An 18355-nucleotide genomic window follows, 5' to 3' on the forward strand; every position below is an offset into this window, starting at 1 on the left:
ACACTTATGGCCAAAGGAATGACTTGGGCCAACAACTAGCATCAGATACCACCAAGTATATGTGCGGCATAACTTATAGCAACTTTTGCCTTTGACATCCCGTGATTTCTTTGGGTCGCGGGCTCGTAAATTTACTCTAACCCCAATTACATCTCACATGTGCAACATTTACTTAACCACGTGATTAAATATTAATCCACATGTTAAGTGAGGTCTCAAAAATACATGTCCTCATGACAACATGTGTATGTGCGCATCCTTGTGGGTAAACTTGTAAATCCTATATATTTTTTGGTATGAATTGGTATGGATACGTATCGTACAGGTAGATATAACTCCAAGGTCGGGGAATGGGAACGACACATGCCTTAAGTGCCCCAAATATGCCCTGCATTACCCAAATTGCCTAAAAGAATGTCCCTCTAATTGCCCCAATATCCTTCAATGCTCCAAATTGCCTCGAATTGCCCCAATTATCCCAATTTTCCTTTAAATTAGACAATATAAATGGATGATTACATTGGAATTGAGGATAGGCTGAAATTTGATTGTGATTTGTAAGAGTTGATAATGCATCAAATTTGAACTTTCCATGGACTCTTGATTGGCTTGTGGGTTGTCTTGACACTTTGAATCTTCAACCAAAAAGAGAGAGAGAGAGAGAGAGAGAGAGAGAGAGAGAGAGAGAGGTGTGCACATTGGGCAATGGAGATGGGTGAACATGTGGTAGGAGTGTGACACAAGCAAAAAGAAAAAATTGAAAAAAACGCCATTTTTTTGGTCAACAAGACTTGAACAACTGTTTCAAAGAGGGAACGGCAGGGAACGGTAGGGAACGGCCTTGGGAACGGCAGGGAACGTTCCTTGGCCGTTTCACCTTAACGGAGGGTTTGGAATGCGTTAGGCCATTCCTATAGGCCGGAATGGCCGTTTCTTGTTTCTATGGTTTGTAGAAGTGCACAGAGGAGCCATTGGGAGAGGATAAGAAGAGAAGATAGAGAATAGAAGATATATGGAGAGGGAATATAATCAAATCAACAACAAAGACTTCACAAAATGAGAGTTCACATGTAGTGTAACAAAAAATTTGAAAAAAAATGAATGCCAAGTGCTGCAACATGAAGAAAAACCAGTCAAAAAATGCGAGAAACAGCAAAAGCGGCCTGTACAAAGAGTTGTCCAGCCACGATTAGGGGCAGAAAATGAAAAACGCAGGCTGATGGAGCATTTAATGCAGCAAATTGACGATTGCAGGTTGGAATCCAGGCGCAGACGGAAAATGCAAGTTGCTGGTCTAAAAAACACAGGCTTGATTAGCAAGGGGAAGAAAGACTTGTTATCAGCAGAAAAATTGCAGCAGGAACCTATATCTTGCAATTTGATACCATGTCAAAAGTGGTGCAGCAATGGAAGTATAGACTAAGTGTTGCAATTTGATACCATGTCAAAAGTGGTGCAGCAATGGAAGTATAGACTAAGTGTTGCAATAAACTGTTGAACACAAGAAAGAAGAGAAAGAAAACAGAAGAACACAGTAAAATAAAAGAACTTAGAGATGTGCTCAGGAAATGGAATCCATACGCCAAAATGAGAATGACACATACAACAGTGAGTCACTGGTTGCGTGGACACTAGCACTAGCTCCTCTCTCCAATAGGAAGACCACTTGAAGAATGATGATGACTAAATTAGAGGAGGAGAAGCCACTGAATAAATAGACCCAAAATATGTCAATTGTGGTAGCTGGTCGGCCATTGGCATAAAATGCCACAAATGCCACACAAAAAACACTAAAATAATGCCTAAATAAAAAGCAATGTGCTTAGCCTTGATAGGCATGCACAGACTCACACATGAGTTGATAATCCTACTAACAGAATGTACTACACTTGCGCATTGCCTAGACATATCTGCTCAATGCTCGTATGTTTGGCAAGCGGTGGGATAGGCGGCAATAGATATGTTATAGAAAAATTGAGGGCAACAAGATTGTGTGAATAGTCATTGGTGAGACGTGGTGAGATTGTCATAGTGATGGTAGTAATCATGTCATACAAGATCAACAATGGATTGGTTGTATAGTAGGTCAGTCGATAGAAAAAACAAGTCATTGGAAATTTTTAATGATAAGCAGTTAGTCAATCATTTGATGTGGCAAAACTCATTAAATGATGAGTTGGCAAATTTTTACCAAGTCAAGCTATCTTACAAAAGTATTGGGCAATACCTTTTTCAAAGGAAATAAAAGCAATCAATGGCAAATTGGGAGGATCATCGTGGTGGTTCATGTGCTTAGGAAACACATCTTCTTCCCTTGTGTTTGTCCATGTTGCAAGGAGTAGCAAAGGGAAGTCTTGTTGGGAAATTGGAGCAATCTCTTAGTGTTCATGACAAATCATGGATGAAGATTGATGGAGAACAAGCATGTGGCATGAAAGAACTATCTTGGATTGAATAGTCAAGCGGCTTTGTCGAATTTAAGTAAAGAGTGCTGGCTTATTCTTGGGATTTCAGAGCCAATACTTGTACAAATCTCCACTGTTGTAAGCTTTATTATAAACATGGAAGTTTTGATGGGAAAGTGGAGTTTGGATGATTCGTTTTTTTTGGTTCTTCTTCTCCTTCACATTGATAGTATATGAAGGCCAATGGTAAATATATATGAGAAGCTTGTATTGCAATTATTTGCGTTGGATTTCTGACGTCGAAATGCATCTAGGAAAACTCAAGCTCAACCATCTGCCACTGTTAGATTTTTCATGAAAATTTGGTCTTTGGCACTTCTCGGGCACTTTCTTGCTCCAAAAACGGGCTCAAATGCTACGGCTCAGGAGGCAATACGCTTGTAGGTGGTGGCTACTCATTTAGATCTAATTCTTTTACAAAGACATATGACTTTAGTGCCAAAAGTGGTGCAACAATGGAAGCATAGACAAGTGCTGAATTAAATTGCTGAACACAAGATGGAAGAGAGAGAGAAAAGAACATTGCGAAAGAAGAAAACTCAGAGATGTGCTTGGGAAATGGAATCCATATATCAAACACAAGAATGATGCATACAACAATGAGTCATTATCTGCGTGGGCACCAACATTGGCTCCTCTCTCCAATAGGAAGACCACTAAGAAAATGCATTGAAAGGCAATAAACTGATTGCTCTAGAATGAGCTACCTCCTTTGTCAAAATGAGTGTCAGATAGGTTAGAGCTCCGAAAGTCCTCATTTGACTCAGATTGAGACTCACAAGGAGGATATGACAACTTACAAGGCGTGACAATCATGATTGTTGACAACCATGTGGTAGCTGGTGACAATAGAGAGAGTGATCAGCAACAATTGCCAAGGCTGGACAGCAGCAACAGATGGTGTAGATTGCACGGTGAAGCTTGGAAACAAGTGCCAAATGGATGTAGACAATGTTGGGCAGCCTCGACTGAGATGTCCTCCACGAATGGGATAGGAGCAGCGAGGACCAAAAATTCAGTTTGCATGACATGGTTTGTCCTTTAAACTAGCAAAGGATGTTTGGTCAAAGTAGCTATCCATGCATTGGGATCAGGGATTGTTTAGTGATGTGCCAGGTGGGCATCCAGGCAGGCAATTGCCACATCGCAGCCAGACTATCCCAATTCCATTGTTTGGACTAGTCACTAGTCAGTTAGGCGTTTTGTGCATTGCTTGTGGTTTTGCTTTATAAGGGGGTTTAGAGACCCGTTCAACCTTCTACTTAACTGCTTAATAAGCATCTTGTCATTAAAGGTGTTTTCCGTAAATCTCACATTGATTAATTATCACATTGATGTACATGACACATCTACTTGAGTTCGTAAGTATCACGATTCAACACAATCTGATACGAATAGATGTGGATGCCCACCATCACACACAAAGAAAATGCATACACACAAGGGTATGAAAGTATTTTTCAAGTGTGTTTGGAGCCTAGATGCAAGCTGAATCATAGATGACTCTAAATTCTAGTGAAAAAGTGTTCCTTATGTGGTCTCATCAAAGATACATCCTCGAAGCATGTGGTTTCATATGTAACGTCAGTTAGATGCAGCCCAATAAGATCTGTAACGTACTCGCCTTGATATCTTGACGGATAACATTTTAGTAGTTGCCTAGAGTTTACCTTCTAGCCATCGCTATCCGTACTCTAATCAGAATGATTGGATTTTGTTTGGCTAGTTAACCCTAGGTCTATCCCGTAAGGAAAGCGTCCTACCGTTACCCAGCGAGGACCGACCTGAAGGTTCCTAATTGACCTAACGGTCACCTATCAACAACAACTAACTCACATCCGGAAGTGTCCTTTGAGAGGTTTCTTATTCGGAAGGAGCGATTGCCATTACCCTTGGTTCATGGAGTATGACGCTTTTTTCTATTAGCAGACTAAGAATTTATGAAATTCCTCGCAGTGCTCTTGCACAGTCGTCGTACCTTTCCCCTAAGATAATTTACAATTCGGGTTCTGAGACCAAACCCTAAGTAAGTCAGCGAATCGGCTCTTCCTAGAGTTTCTTCCTAGTGTTTGTTTTTGGGGAAACCTCTCCGCTAACCGAGACCACCCTGCCATAAGACTAGATTCGTTGGGAATCCATCCATCCGCTTCTCTCTATGGAAGTTCTTAGTTATCTAATTACCTATCACATTATGTGAAACATATAAAAGTAGCTTCATTAATTAAAATAATTTTTTGCACAGTTGTTCGTTTATGTAATTTACTCACGGACATACAACCAGAATAAAACAATTTCATTGATTATATTTCATAATGTGTGTTCTCCTGTCCATACAAGAGAAAAATTACAATTTCACGTGCTGTCTCATTTGGCGCATCTGCACGTCACTAAGATTAAATCCACCTATATAGTGTTTATAGATGTCCCAAGTAGAACTCGGTCCATACAGGGGACCAAGTAGTTCCTAGGTGCGAAAAGGGATTTACTAGCCAGAGTCCCCTTGGCACCCTATCCACCTTCTACTTAATACGATCCTTGTTGGGAGACCTCTTGCCATTGGAGCCGGTCCATGCTTTTGCGACGGTAAAAACATCCCCTGGTGGTATGGAGATTCAGCACCTATCCTTGGGGGAGGTATAGGGCTTCTTAATTTTTATTTGTTCCAATACTTAATTCAATCATGATGTAATCTAGAAGATCACAAACAAGATTGATGTCTTCAAGCAGTTATGACTTCAATCAATCATGCAACTTTCAAGTGATGCTTAATTCTAGTAGCAATCGATACTTGAGTTTCACTAGAATTTGACTAGGGGTATCTAGATTTTGGGGTCTCTAACTTGCCAATTTTTGTAACCAAGTTTCTTGGCCTTAAGTGAGTATTTCTCAAGAGACTTATCTTATTTGGATAGAGCTTTTTTAGAAAAACCTATGGTATCGCGATTGGTAAATGATTCTTCTCTGCTCCTGTGACTCCATTAGTGACTCCTGTGCTCGTAGCTCCAACTGTTGCTTCCACGATAGGAGGGTCATTCGCGATTTTTGCTTTTGAATTCTTTTTATTTGTGTCCATGATGGAAATATGATTCGTAGAAGAAGAAGAAGAACACGGCAGTAATACCGGTTGGCAAGGGTGTAAGACTCTCGATAATGATGATGGATATTGTGGGATTCAATGATGTAGGCCTCGCAGATGATTCTTCTTGCGTCGTGGAGAGCAATTGTCACGAGGATGTGAAAGTTTGATGCTTTGCTTATGTTTAATTGACATTTGATTAAAGGATTAATCAAATGTGCAATTAAAAGATTCACACGTGTTGCACATGTGAGGTGCAAGCTACTTTTTTATAGTTGAAGGCCCAAGGACCCTATGAAAAAGATGGGTGTCAAAGGCAAAGGTTGTAACAAGTTACACTTGTTAGATTCTAGGTGAATTTTGGTGTTATTTTGTCCCTAGGACCATTAATTGGCCATTAAGTGTTAGTAGTGACACTAGGGACTAGGCATTAATTAATGGATTAATGCTTGTCCAAGGGTCAATTAATGCATGGGACCACTTTGGGTTGCAAATGGCCTAGCCAATTAATTTTTGGATGGGCAAGGTCAATTTTTTGGGCATGGATTAAGGGTTGAATTAATTTTCAGAATTAATTAATTCTGAAAATTAATTAAATGGTTGGAAATTGCTGAAAATGGATTAAGAAAGTTGCCACTTGGCAAAACTTTCCCATGCAAGTGGGAGAAAGCCTAAATAGGGCTGAAGGGAGAGGGAAATCTCGTTTTTTCATTTTGGAGCTTTTGGAAAGAGGTGTTGGACTGTTGTTGCTAGCTTTAGGGGCCATTTCCCAGCAATTGGAGGCCATTTTGGTGATGGAGATTGCATATTCTTGACCTTGGGAAGCTGGCGATTGCTGCTGATGCATTTTCTCCTGAAGATCACAGTCTCTGATGCTCCTATTGTTGTTGATGTATCGGTTTGGGGCTGGTATAGCAGGGCAACAGCTGATTTTGATCAGTTCTTCGCGACAAATCTCAAAATTTTCTCTCTCTACAGCATTCTCTATCTCCTTCAGCCTATGCTCAGCCATTCTCAGTAATTCTTAGCCATTCAGAGGAGATCTCAGCAATTTTTGTTGGGCTGATCTGTGATTTCTGCAGTAAACCCTAATTTATAGCAGAAATTAGGGTTTAGCAGTCACCTTGGGATCCGTGCTAGAGATTGAAGGCTCAAGGTACTAAAATCGGCAGTTGATAATTGAAGATTATCAAGGGATTTCAGGAGCCAGCCCATCTCGAATTGATTTGGGGGAGCATTTGGCTAGCCAAGGGTCAAATTGGAGAAGAAGCCTTGGGTAATTCAAGGGGCAAATGACCCAAAAGGCTTGCTGGTCATTTATGATAGCAACAACAATTGGTTAGCGGAGGAGATTGAAGAATCTCAAGTTGTACTGCTTCCAATTGAATGAAGCTAAAGAAATACCGCAAGGGGCGTCAGTTTTGTGGCTAACAGGGCTGTCTAAGAATGTTATGATAAAGTGTGTATTTCATTTTATGTGCATTTATTTATTGCTGTAATTAACTCTTAAATTAGATTATCACCACCCCTTCCAAGAAGAAAGGTTGGTTTTAGTAATACTTCACTCTCTCTAGTAGATGGAATAGAGACGAGAAAAGAGGTATGATAGAATAGGACAGAGTTTTTCAATGTTTTCTCTTCTTGGATCGGAGTAGAAGAGGATGAGAGACCTTCAGCGTATCCCCTTTCTTGGATTGAGCGAAATGATGTCTCTTTGTCTCGTGAAATAGAGTCTCTTTCTTCTCGATCAGTGTCTCGTTCGGTCAAGATTGCTCTTGTCGCTCTTTCTAGTCATCCCCAAGTCCTCAATTTATAGTTTTGCAAGGGGACGGGGGGTAGAAAAGAGGTCACTTGCTTTTTTAGTGTTTTTCAATGACATCATCGGTGACAAAGAGAGAACGCTTTCTTTTAGCTCTTTTGATGACATCATTGATGACGCCAGAGAGGGAGATTCATTTTTGTAGCGTAAAGATAAAAATTTATGAATCTATCGGCGAGCATCGTGTAGTGCGTCATCGGGTGGCCGTTACTCCAAGGCTCACGACTAAGGTGGTGACCAAGGCATAGACCTTGGCATCTTGGCCTTGGCATACTTGGCAACGGGCTACGAAGGCTTCGTTGGCACTGTTGGTTTGTGGAGAAGCTCCTACTAGCTTGTAGGAAAATCTTCTTGGAAGGTTACCCATCCTGGTAGTATCGTCACCCAAGTGCGCTTAATTGCCAAGTGACTATTCACTAGGCTAGTCCTTTTTTTGTTGTTCTATACTACAAACATATTTTTAATAAGCTAGTCTTGGGAGGGTCTCCCCAGTCTTTCTTCCATGAATTGGCATATAATACTTCATTAATTATCTGTATAATGAGAGTCAGTTTCGTAATAGAGATAATATTTTTTTAAATAAAATAAATGTGCGATATGAATCAATTTTCTTTGGAATGTATACACACATTAAAATAAACTAAGTAATGGGGATATTACATTATTTCCTCCTTAGAGAAATCATGATGTTCTCATCTTGAGAGAAACTGGGGGTATTCTTTCATAAGGGTTACCTCATCGATCCAAGTGGCATCCTCTTCAAGATAATCCCTCCACTGGATAAGATATTCTCTAAGGGTCCTATTCCTAAGGATTCTTTCTTTTACATCCAAGATTCTATCAGGTCTTGTTGATCATTAAGAATATGATTAGGATTCGGTACATAGGGCTTCAAGAGACTTACATGGAATACATCATGAACTTTTAGGGTTTCAGGAAGTTGCAGCTTATAAGCATTAGGTCCAAGAGCCTTTATGACTTTGCAAGGTCCACAATATCTTGGGCTTAGCTTCTTGAATTTTCCCAAGGATAAAGAACTTCTCTTTGGGCGTACAGGGATAAAAACCTTGTCTCTTTCTTGGAAGATTCACTCTTTTCTCCCTAGGTCAGCATAAGCTTTCTGCCGATTCTTGGTAGCATGTATATCTTGCTTGATGGTTTTGACTTGTTTGTCCATCTCTTCAAGCATCTTCTTAGAAGCTTCAACCTTCAAGGTAGGGTCGGAGAAGTTTAGTGGGGTTACGCATTCTTGTCCATATAGAGCTTGAAATGGGGTCATTTGAATGCTTCTGATGATAGAACACATTGTAAGCAAATTCCACTAAAGTTAGATATTGTATCCACCCTCTAGGTTCTTTGCAACAATGTGCCCTAAGTATGTCTTCAATGACTTAATTTACACGCTCTGTCTGTCCATCAGTTTGAGGGTGATAAGTTGTACTAAAACAAGCTGTGTACCGAGAGCTTCAAATAATCCCTTCCAAAAATGCGAAGTGAATAGAGAATCATGATCGTATTCTCTTTGGTAGTCCATGAAGTCTAAAGATTTCTTTGACAAATCACCTGGTAATATCTGAGGCTTTGTAGCCGGTTTTGACCAGAATAAGGTGGGTAACCTTAGTTAACATGTCCACAATTACCATGATCGAGTTGTATCCTCCTTGAACTGAGGGTAATCCAACTACAAAATCCATACTAATGAATTTTCATTTCATCTGAGAAATATCAAGTGGTTGTATCATTCCTGGCAGCTTAACTCGTTCGGCTTTTATTCGTTGGCAACTCAAGCATTTGATTACGTATCTAAGTACGTCACTTTTGATCTTTTCCCAATGATAGCTTTTTCTAACTGCATTGAGAGTTTTGGCATAGCAAGGATGTCCTGAAAATGGGAAATCATGAGCTTCCCATAGTATTTTCTTAAGATCTTGACTTAAAGGAATACATAATCTTGTCTTGAAGTAGACAAGCCCTTCGTCAATAGAGAAGTTAAGATACTTTGTCTTAAGCTTAGAATTTTGTTCTTTATTCTGAATTTCATTCAGTATTTGTTGATATTTGGGATCATTATTCGCCTTCTTCTTAGCTAGCTCGATGATGGGATTGCTAGGCATTGATATCATTGTAGTTAGTGTTTGAGCTCTAAGAGGTTCTTCTGAGATAAGTGCATTGAGAAATGATTTGTGGCTTAAAGCATCTGCAATAACATTCTCTTTACCGGGTTTATATATGATCTCAAAATCATACTCTTGCAAGACTTTGATCCATTGACGTTGCCTCATATTTAGATCTGGTTGAGTGAAGATCAATTTAAGACTTTTGTGATCGGTTATTACGAGTGAGAATTTCTTCTCGAGTAGATAGTCTTCATAACTTAAGAGTGGATAATTGCAAGTAATTCCAAGTCATGAGTAGCATAATTTCTCTCGTGAGTCTTCAATTTTCTGGAGGAATATGCTACTGGATGTCCTTATTACACGAGTATGCATCCCAAAGCAAGAGAGCTCGCATCGGTCACCACTTCGAATTCTTTGTTAAGATCGGGTAGTTTGAGGATCGGGGTTGTGACTAAACTTAGCTTGAGCCTGTCAAAGCTAGATTGTTCATCTTGGGTTCATCTAATGGCAACCTGCTTTGTGAGTAGGTCGGTGAGGGGTGCAACAATCAAGGCATAATTCTTGATAAAGACCCGATACCATCCTGTTAAACCCAAAAAGCTACGAACTTTGCTTATAGCGGTTGGTAGCGGCCAGTCTTGTACATCCTTGACCTTGGCCGGATCTATTGAAATTCCCTCCGTTGAAACTATAAACCCTAAATACTCGATTTTCTTCTTGAAGAACGCACACTTCTTCTTCTTAGCGTATAGCTTGTAAGTCCTCATTGTCTCAAGAATTGTCCAAAGTTGTGACTCGTGACTTTCTTCATCTTTGGAATATGTTAAGATGTCATCAAAGAATACAAGGACGAAATTATCAAGATAAGATTTGAATTTATCTTGTATTAATCTATTGAAGGTAGTAGGGGCGTTGGTTAATCCAAATGACATTTCGATAAACTCGTAATGACCGTACCTTATGCTAAAAGTTGTTTTTGGGATATCTTGTTGCTTGATTTTGATCTGGTAATGCCGTGATCTGAGATCAATCTTGGAGAAAATCTTCACTTCTTGTAGTCGATCAAGTAGATCGTCGATCCTTGGAATCCGATACTTATTCTTGACTGTTACTTGATTTAGCCCTCGATAATCAATGCAGAAACGGAGAGTCCCATCGTTCTTTTTGTAAAATAACACCAGAGCTCCCCAAAGTGACTGGGTCTAATGTATCCTTGATCTAAGAGCTGTTTGAGTTGTTCCTTTAGTTCTATGGCTTTCGGAATGGACATTCGATATGGTCGTTTTGCAACTAGTGCAACTCCTAGTACTAGCTTAATTTCGTGGTCGACTTTTATCTGTGGTGGAAGTTTAGTTAATTCTTCAGGAAATACGTCAACATATTCTCTAAGCCACGATGGTTCATCTTCGACTTCTTTATCTTGTTCAGTCTTATTTAATTTAATTAGGTATATAGGTGAGCCTTTTCTTAAACCTTCAGCGATTTGAGAAGCTTTCGCTAATTGAATCTTCGGTTTTTGTGCTTCTCCTTGTATGGTCACTTATTGTCCTACAAGATTTAAGAATGTGACTTGGTCCTTTTCACAATGAATAGGAGCGTCTTTGGGAATTAACCAGTCCATTTCTGACAAGCACTTATAGGTTCTGTCACGAGGACGTGAAATTTTGAGATGCTTTAATCTTGCTAGTAACATTTGATTAAGTTATTAATCAAGTAAAGTTGTTTAGCACATGTGATGCATATGGCAGTTATTTCATGGGAACGGGCCAAGGACCCTGAGGACGCAGTGGGTGCTAAAGGAAAAAGTTGTGTTAAGTTATGCCAACTGGGTTTTGGTGGTCAGTTGGTGCGAGGTTGGACCCTAGGACAATTGTTTGGCCATTAAGTGTCAGTGGTGACATTAGGTACTAGCATTAATTAATTAAATAATGCTAGTCTAAGGGTGAACAGAGGTTGGGAACCACTCCAAGTTGCAAATGGCCTAGCCAATTTCATTACAGATGGGCATGTTTAATTTTGGGCAAGGTCAAAAGGGTTGAAAGTAATTTCAGAATTAATTAATTCTGAAAAATTAATTTAATGGCTGAAACTGCATTAGGAAGGATGCCACTTGGCAAAACTTTCCCATGCAACTAGGGAGAAGGCTGTTGGAGGGTGGTGGAAGTGGAATTGTAGCCGTTCAGAGCTTGGTAGAGGGAGAGGAGGTGATCAGATTTGACTCTCAGAGGCGACGACGACTGATCGCGTGGCGCGACAGGACAGGGGGAGTTGGATTTCTCTTCCGCCTCAAGAGAGGCGACGGTAGAAGAGGAGGGCTCGCTAGTTGAGCTGGTGTTTTACCTCCCTTTTGAAGCTGTTGGGGCCATCAGATTTGTCATCAGAGCTATGAATCAAAAGATACATTTCAGCTGATTTTTCTCTCTCTACAGCATTCTCTCATCTCCTCTAGTCTATGCTCAAGTATTCTCAATAATTCTCGGCCATTGGTAGTAGAGTACAGCCAAATTTGGTGGATAGTAGAGAGTTTACTGCTGTAAATCCTAAATTACAGCAGCAATTAGGGGTTAGCAGCCACCTTGGGACTCGTGCCATCGGTCAAAGGCATTGCACATTGAAATCAGCACCGGAAATTCGTGGAATTGTGAGGATTTCAGATGCCAGCCCATCTATTGTGAATTTGGGACAGCATTTGACCAATTGGGGTTCCATTAGAGCAAGTCCTGGGTGAAAATCAAGGGGCAATTTGCTTGAACGGTTTGCTGATTATTGGAACAGCAAGGGGCTTTTGAATCAGCCAAGGAGATTGTGAAATCTCGGCTCGTAATTTATCCATCAACAATTGAAATGAAAGAAATACTGAAAGGGGCGCCAGTTTTGGGGCCAACAGGGTGCCCACTGTCCAAGTTTATGAAGGTAAGTGAGCATTTCAGTTTATGTTCATTTGCTAATTGCTGTAATTAAGTGCTTAATCAGGTTAAACCACTCTATCGGAGAAGGTAGGTTGGTTTCAGGTTCCCAGGCTCATCACTTTGAATTTCATGTTGGTCTGATTGCCACCCAGATTAAACTCCACCTTACTTGTCTGTTGTGTTGAGGAAACTTATTTTCCATCGTCTAACTCAACTATCAATCTAGGTGCATGCATTGTGTCTATGCCTAGATTTCTAGCACACCTTGGTGATATGAATGAATATGTGCTTCCACAATCAATCAAAATTTTGAGAATTGTCGATTTGGCCCCTTCTTGTTGAGAGAGGCGTGAATTTTCACTTTCTCCATGTCGGTTTTCAAGGTGGGACCTTCATCATCTTTTATTTTCTTGAGGGTTATGCCGGCAACTCTTCCTCTAGCTGTGGCTATCCGGCTCTGGTTGTTACGGAACTTGCTTTGGCGTTCATTTTGTCCGAATTTCGGGCATCGCCTTTGGATGTGGTCAGGTTCGTTACAATAATAGCACTTGAAAGTATCCTTATTACCACCAGTAAAGTTTTCCACTGTCGACGTCTTAGCCTTTTTGTTGAGCAGATTGGAATTGACCTTGGGCTCTTTTTGCATAGCCTCTACTTATATTTCTGTTTTGGAACTTATTATTCCAAGGCTTATTGTTTCTTGGTTTGGACTGGAGCTCCTGTACAATCGGTCTTGCTCTTATCAATGCATCTTTGGAGGTCAGATGGACGCATTGCTTCAAGTCGTGTGTTCAGGGGATCATCCAACTCGTGGAAAAACTTGGATACTTGCTGCGCAATGTCCATAGACGGTGCATACTTGAGAAGTGTTACAAACTTCGAGTAATAGGCTTTTAGTGTCATTCCAAGTTGCTTTAGACCAAAGAATTCATTCATCTTTTGTGTGCGATATGTTGGCGGAAGATACCAGCCTCGCACTGCATCCTTTAATACGTCTCAACTAACAGACGCTTTGGAGATTCCTTGGTCTTTATACCATTGTTTCCACCAAATTCAGACTTCTCCTGTTAGCTTTAACTTGCCGATCATTGCTTGATTAGTTGGGGTAATTCTAGCAGCAATGAAATAATCTTCCATGGACTCAATCCATATTTTTGCTTCAACCTCGATGTTTTTTCCTTGGCCATCAAACTCAGGTGGTTTGATTTGCTTAAGCAGGAACTTCTTTTCTTGGATTTCAGCACCATTAAGGGTTGGAGCAACTTTTTGTGGTATTGTAAGATTTTCTCTAGTTAGCTCTACGAATGTTATCATACAAATTGCTCGTATATTTTCAAAAAGAGAAATCATTTTAGAAGGATAGAAATGCTTTTATTAAATTTTCAAAGAAGGTTACATCATGATAGAGTTTTCGGAATGAAGTTAAGGAACCTAACCATGGATTCTAGATATATCTACTGACTCATAATTCTTAATTGTAAGAATGGTAACCAATTTCATATTCAATGGATTGACAAAATAATTTCTTTTGCTATAGGGGATAAATACATGGTTTATTTTGGGATGGCTGGCTATTTGGGAGAGAAGATTTTCCTAATACAATATAGGCCTGGCATTTGGATACATCCATTGGGTAATAATCGGGCTTTGAAGAATGGATATCTAAAAATAGATACTTTAAAGGAAGATTAGAAAGTCTATCTTTGACGTAATTATGGCGTTTAGAGCGGCCAACAACTATGATTCGGTCTGTTGGGATGACCTTTGTTACTTCCTCGTAAATATATCGATTTAGTTTAATCTCCCGGGCTCTAGTGAATAAAGTTGAATTCACTCTAGCTTCATGGAATAAATAAACCTTCACGACTTTAAGGTTTTCCATCCATCTTATCCTCTTTAAACTGGTCTAAAGGAAGGCGAGACGGTTTGCGTCAATATAACAAATTCCACCGCTTATCATCCAGTATCCTTCTCGGTATAGCGGAGAAGGATCATAGATGCGATCCAGAATCCTCATTACTTGCATTCTCTATCCATAATGCGTAGAATGCATTGTTGATGCAAACATTGCTCGGAAGACTTTCAATCTTCGTCTCTCTATGGTATGATTAAAAAGAAAAAAAAGCACATATCAACAAGAGAAAGGAAAAACATCTCACATCTCATGCTACATTTACCAAGTTTTTTTAAATTTCTTTTTACTCTGATACCACTTGTAACGTATCCGCTTTGATATCTTGACGGATAACGTTTTAGTAGTTGCCCAGAGTTTACCTTCTAGCCGTCGCTATCCGTACTCTAATCAGAATGATTGGATTTTGTATGGCTGGTTAACCCTAGGTCTATCCCGTAAGGGAAGCGCCCTGCCGTTACTCACGGAGGATCGACCTGATGGTTCTTAATTGACCTAACGGTTATCTATCAACAACTAACTCACATCTAGAGGTGTCCTTCGAGAGGCTTCTTGTTTGGAAGGAGCGACTGTCATTATCCTTGGTTCATGGAGTACAATGCTTTTTTTTAGTAGCAGACTTAAGGATTTATGAAATCCCTCGTAGTGCTCTAGCACAGCCGTCGTACCTTTCCCCTAAGATAATTTACAGTTTGGGTTTTGAGACCAAACCCTTAGTAAGTCAGCGAATCGGTCCTTCCTAGAGTTTCTTCCTAGTGTTTGTTTTTGGGGAAACCTCTCGGCTAACTGAGACCACTCTGCCATAGGACTGGATTTGTTGGGAATCTATCTACCCGCTTCTCTCTATGGAAGTTCTTAGTTATCTAATTACCTACCACATTATGTGAAACATATAAAAACATATGTATTACTCACGAACATACAATCAGAATAAAATAATTTCATTGATTATATTCCATAATGGGTGTTCTCTCGTTCATACAAGAGAAAAATTACAATTTCACGTGCTGCCTCATCCCATGCATCTGCACGTCACCAAGATCAAATCCACCTATAGCTAGCGTTTATAGATGTCCCAAGTAGAACTCGGGCCATATAGGGGACCAAGTAGTTCCTAGGTGCGAAAAGGGATTTACGAGCCAGAGCCCCCTTGGCACCCTATCCACCTCCTAGTTAATATGATCCCTGTTGGAAGACCTCTCGCCATCGGAGCCGGTCTATGCTTCCGTGGTGGTTAAAACATCCCCTCTTGGTATGGAGATTCAGCACATATTCTTGGGGGAGGTATAGGGCTTCTCAATTTTTGTCTGTTCTAATACTTAATTCAATCAAGATTTAATCTAGAAGATCACAAACAAGATTGATGTCTGCAAGCAGTTATGACTTCAATTAATCATGCAACTTTCAAGTGATGCTTAATTCTAGTAGCAATCGATACTTGAGTTTCACATAATGAAATCTTTCCCTTGGAATTTAACTAGGGGTATCTAGATTTTGGGGTCTCTAGCTTCCCAATTCTTGTAACCAAGTTTCTTGGCCTTAAGTGAGTGTTTCTCAAGAGACTTATCTTATTTGGATAGAACTTTTTGAGAAAAACCTGTGGTATCGCGATTGGTAAAGGGTTGTTATCTGCGCCTGTGACTCCGTTAGTGACTCTTGTGCTCGCAACTCCAACTGTTGCTTCCACGATAGTAGGGTCGTTCGTGATTTTTGCTTTTGAATTCTTTTTCTTGGGGGCGATGACAGAAATATGATTCCTAGAAAAAGAACACATCAGTAATACTGGTTGGCAAAGGCGTAAGACTCTCGATGATAATGATGGATATTGTGGGATTCAATGATGTAGGCCTCGCGGATGATTCTTCTTGCCTCGTGGAGAGCAATATTTAACTCTCTCTAGTAGACGGAATAGAGACGCGAGTAGAGGTATGATAGAGTAGGATAGAGTTCTTTAGTGTCTTCTCTTCTCGGATTAGAGTAGAAGAGGATGAGAGACCTTTAACGTATCCCCTTCCTTGGGTTGAACGGAATGATGTCTCTTTGTCTCGTGGAATAGAGTCTTCTTCTTCTCGATCAGCGCCTCGTCTCGTCAAGATTGCTCTTGTCGCTCTTTTTGGTAATCCCCAAGCCCTCAATTTATAGTTTTGTAGGGGGGGGGATAGAAGAGAGGTCGCTTGTTTTTTAAGCATTTTTCGATGTCAAAGAGAAAACACTTTCTTTTAGCGCTTCTGATGACATCATTGATGATGCCAAAGAGGGAGATCCATTTTTGTAGCGTGAAGATAAAAATTTACGAATCTATCGGCGAGCATCGTGTAGTGCGTCATTGGGTGGCCGTTACTCCAAGGCTCACGACTAAGGCGGTGACCAAGGCATAGACCTTGGCATCTTGGCCTTGGCATACTTGGCAACGGGCTACGAAGGCTTCGTTGGCGCCGTTGGTTGCGCTCGAGAAGCTCCCACTAGCTTGTAGGAAAATCTTCCCGAGAGGTCACCTATCCCGATAGTGTCGTCACCCAAGTGCGTTTAATTGCCGAGGGACTATTCATTAGGTTAGTTTTTTTTTGTTGTTCTATACTACAAACATAGTTTTAATAAGCTAGTCTTGGGAGGGTCTCCCAAGTCTTTCTTCCATGAACTGGCATAATAGAGCTAGTATTTTTTTTAAAAAAATTTATGTGCGACATGAATCAATTTTCTTTGGAATGTATACACACATTAAAATAAACTAAGTAATGGGGACATTACAAAGATCATTCAGCTAAAGCAGACGTTGCTAAGCTGTGAGACCAGAGAAATATGGATGAGTTAACAGCTTATCCTAGTCAGTTGCACTCTTTCATTGTTATACAAACTGTACTTACTAGTATTTTAAGGAACCTCGTTATGTTAAAGTTCCTTCTTCTGATGACTTTCTGTGAGTTTTTTTGGTCTATGCTACTTTTGATGTCTTAAGTGATTCCAATTTATGATTACGTCTTTACTTGCTACAATGCAGGGTTCAGACACAATATTGCTGGTTATGGCAGGTGGGCTTTCCAGTATTGAGAACTGTAATGTAGACATAGATATGAGGATCATGATAGCATAGATCTTTTTGAACACTGGATATATAATTTACCGAATTTTTGGAGAGACTTACAAATGTTGGTTTTTTAAATTGGACCTTGTTTGTACAAAAGTAGTGCAATATATTCTTTCATTTTTAGAGTTTCAGAAGTTGAGCAACACATTGACATCTTTCAAAAAGTTTGAAAACAGAACAAGAAAGTGGAAATAATGTCATATATATTGGGCTACTTGTCTATGTAGAAAGATGCATGTTGCCTGATGATTATTTCAGAAAAAGGTGCAATAGACTAATGTAGCAATCCACGATCCTTCAAGACTGATCTGTTCCTTGAAGATCACATCCCTCCCCCAGCATGGTTTGGTATGTCTCATGATACTCATTTCAGTATGGTGGTTTTGTAAGTACACCTATTAAAGTGTTTGGCTCTAATTTGGATGAACAAATATCCCAGGATGTTTCTTACATTTGTCTTTCTGTCAATTGTGATATTATTACCTGTTGCTTATGGTTAAGCAACAATATATTGCTGTTTCTCTGTGCTGTCGTGTGCTTGCACTTCTAAAATTTAATTACTTGTGTTAGAAGCTCGGTAGTGTTTTTCTTTTGACAAATAGTGATGTGATGGTTGCCTGTAGATGGCTGACTTGTTAAATGATAATCGCTTGTTTTTATGGTGGCTTCAATTTTGACTCATTGTCATATTTACCTACTTTCAATCATTCCTAATATTTGTCTCTACAGCCATTGTTGGCAGTCCTCACTCTTTTTGTTATGATGAGAAGGGTATGTGGGATTAGCTAGAAGTTCCGAAGGACTTTGATTCAATAACTACCCATGTTGTTAGGATTGCTCACAAACTTTAATTTCTGTCAAAGTCTCCAATCTTTCTTTTATTTAGAGGTGAAAACTATATTTTTTCACTATACTCTGAAAAGTACATCCCCGTAAACGGGGTCTCCAAAATTACAAAGCCAAAACTGTCCT

General features: G+C 39.9%; 1 protein-coding gene across 1 annotated transcript in view; it reads left to right on the top strand.

Annotated features, from left to right (window-relative positions):
• The window catches only part of LOC148017028 (uncharacterized), a 34912-nt gene extending 17395 nt beyond the window's left edge, over positions 1-17517 (top strand). Inside the window, exon 2 of the mRNA XM_087662859.1 lies at positions 17297-17517. The gene's annotated coding sequence lies outside the window, so the exon portion shown is untranslated. The remainder of the gene's footprint in view (positions 1-17296) is intronic.
• Positions 17518-18355: the final 838 nt, after the last annotated feature.

This window comes from Lygodium microphyllum, chromosome 22, assembly GCF_053477565.2.
Source record: "Lygodium microphyllum isolate KBCC chromosome 22, Lygodium_microphyllum_v1.1.10, whole genome shotgun sequence".
Taxonomy (NCBI): domain Eukaryota; kingdom Viridiplantae; phylum Streptophyta; class Polypodiopsida; order Schizaeales; family Lygodiaceae; genus Lygodium; species Lygodium microphyllum.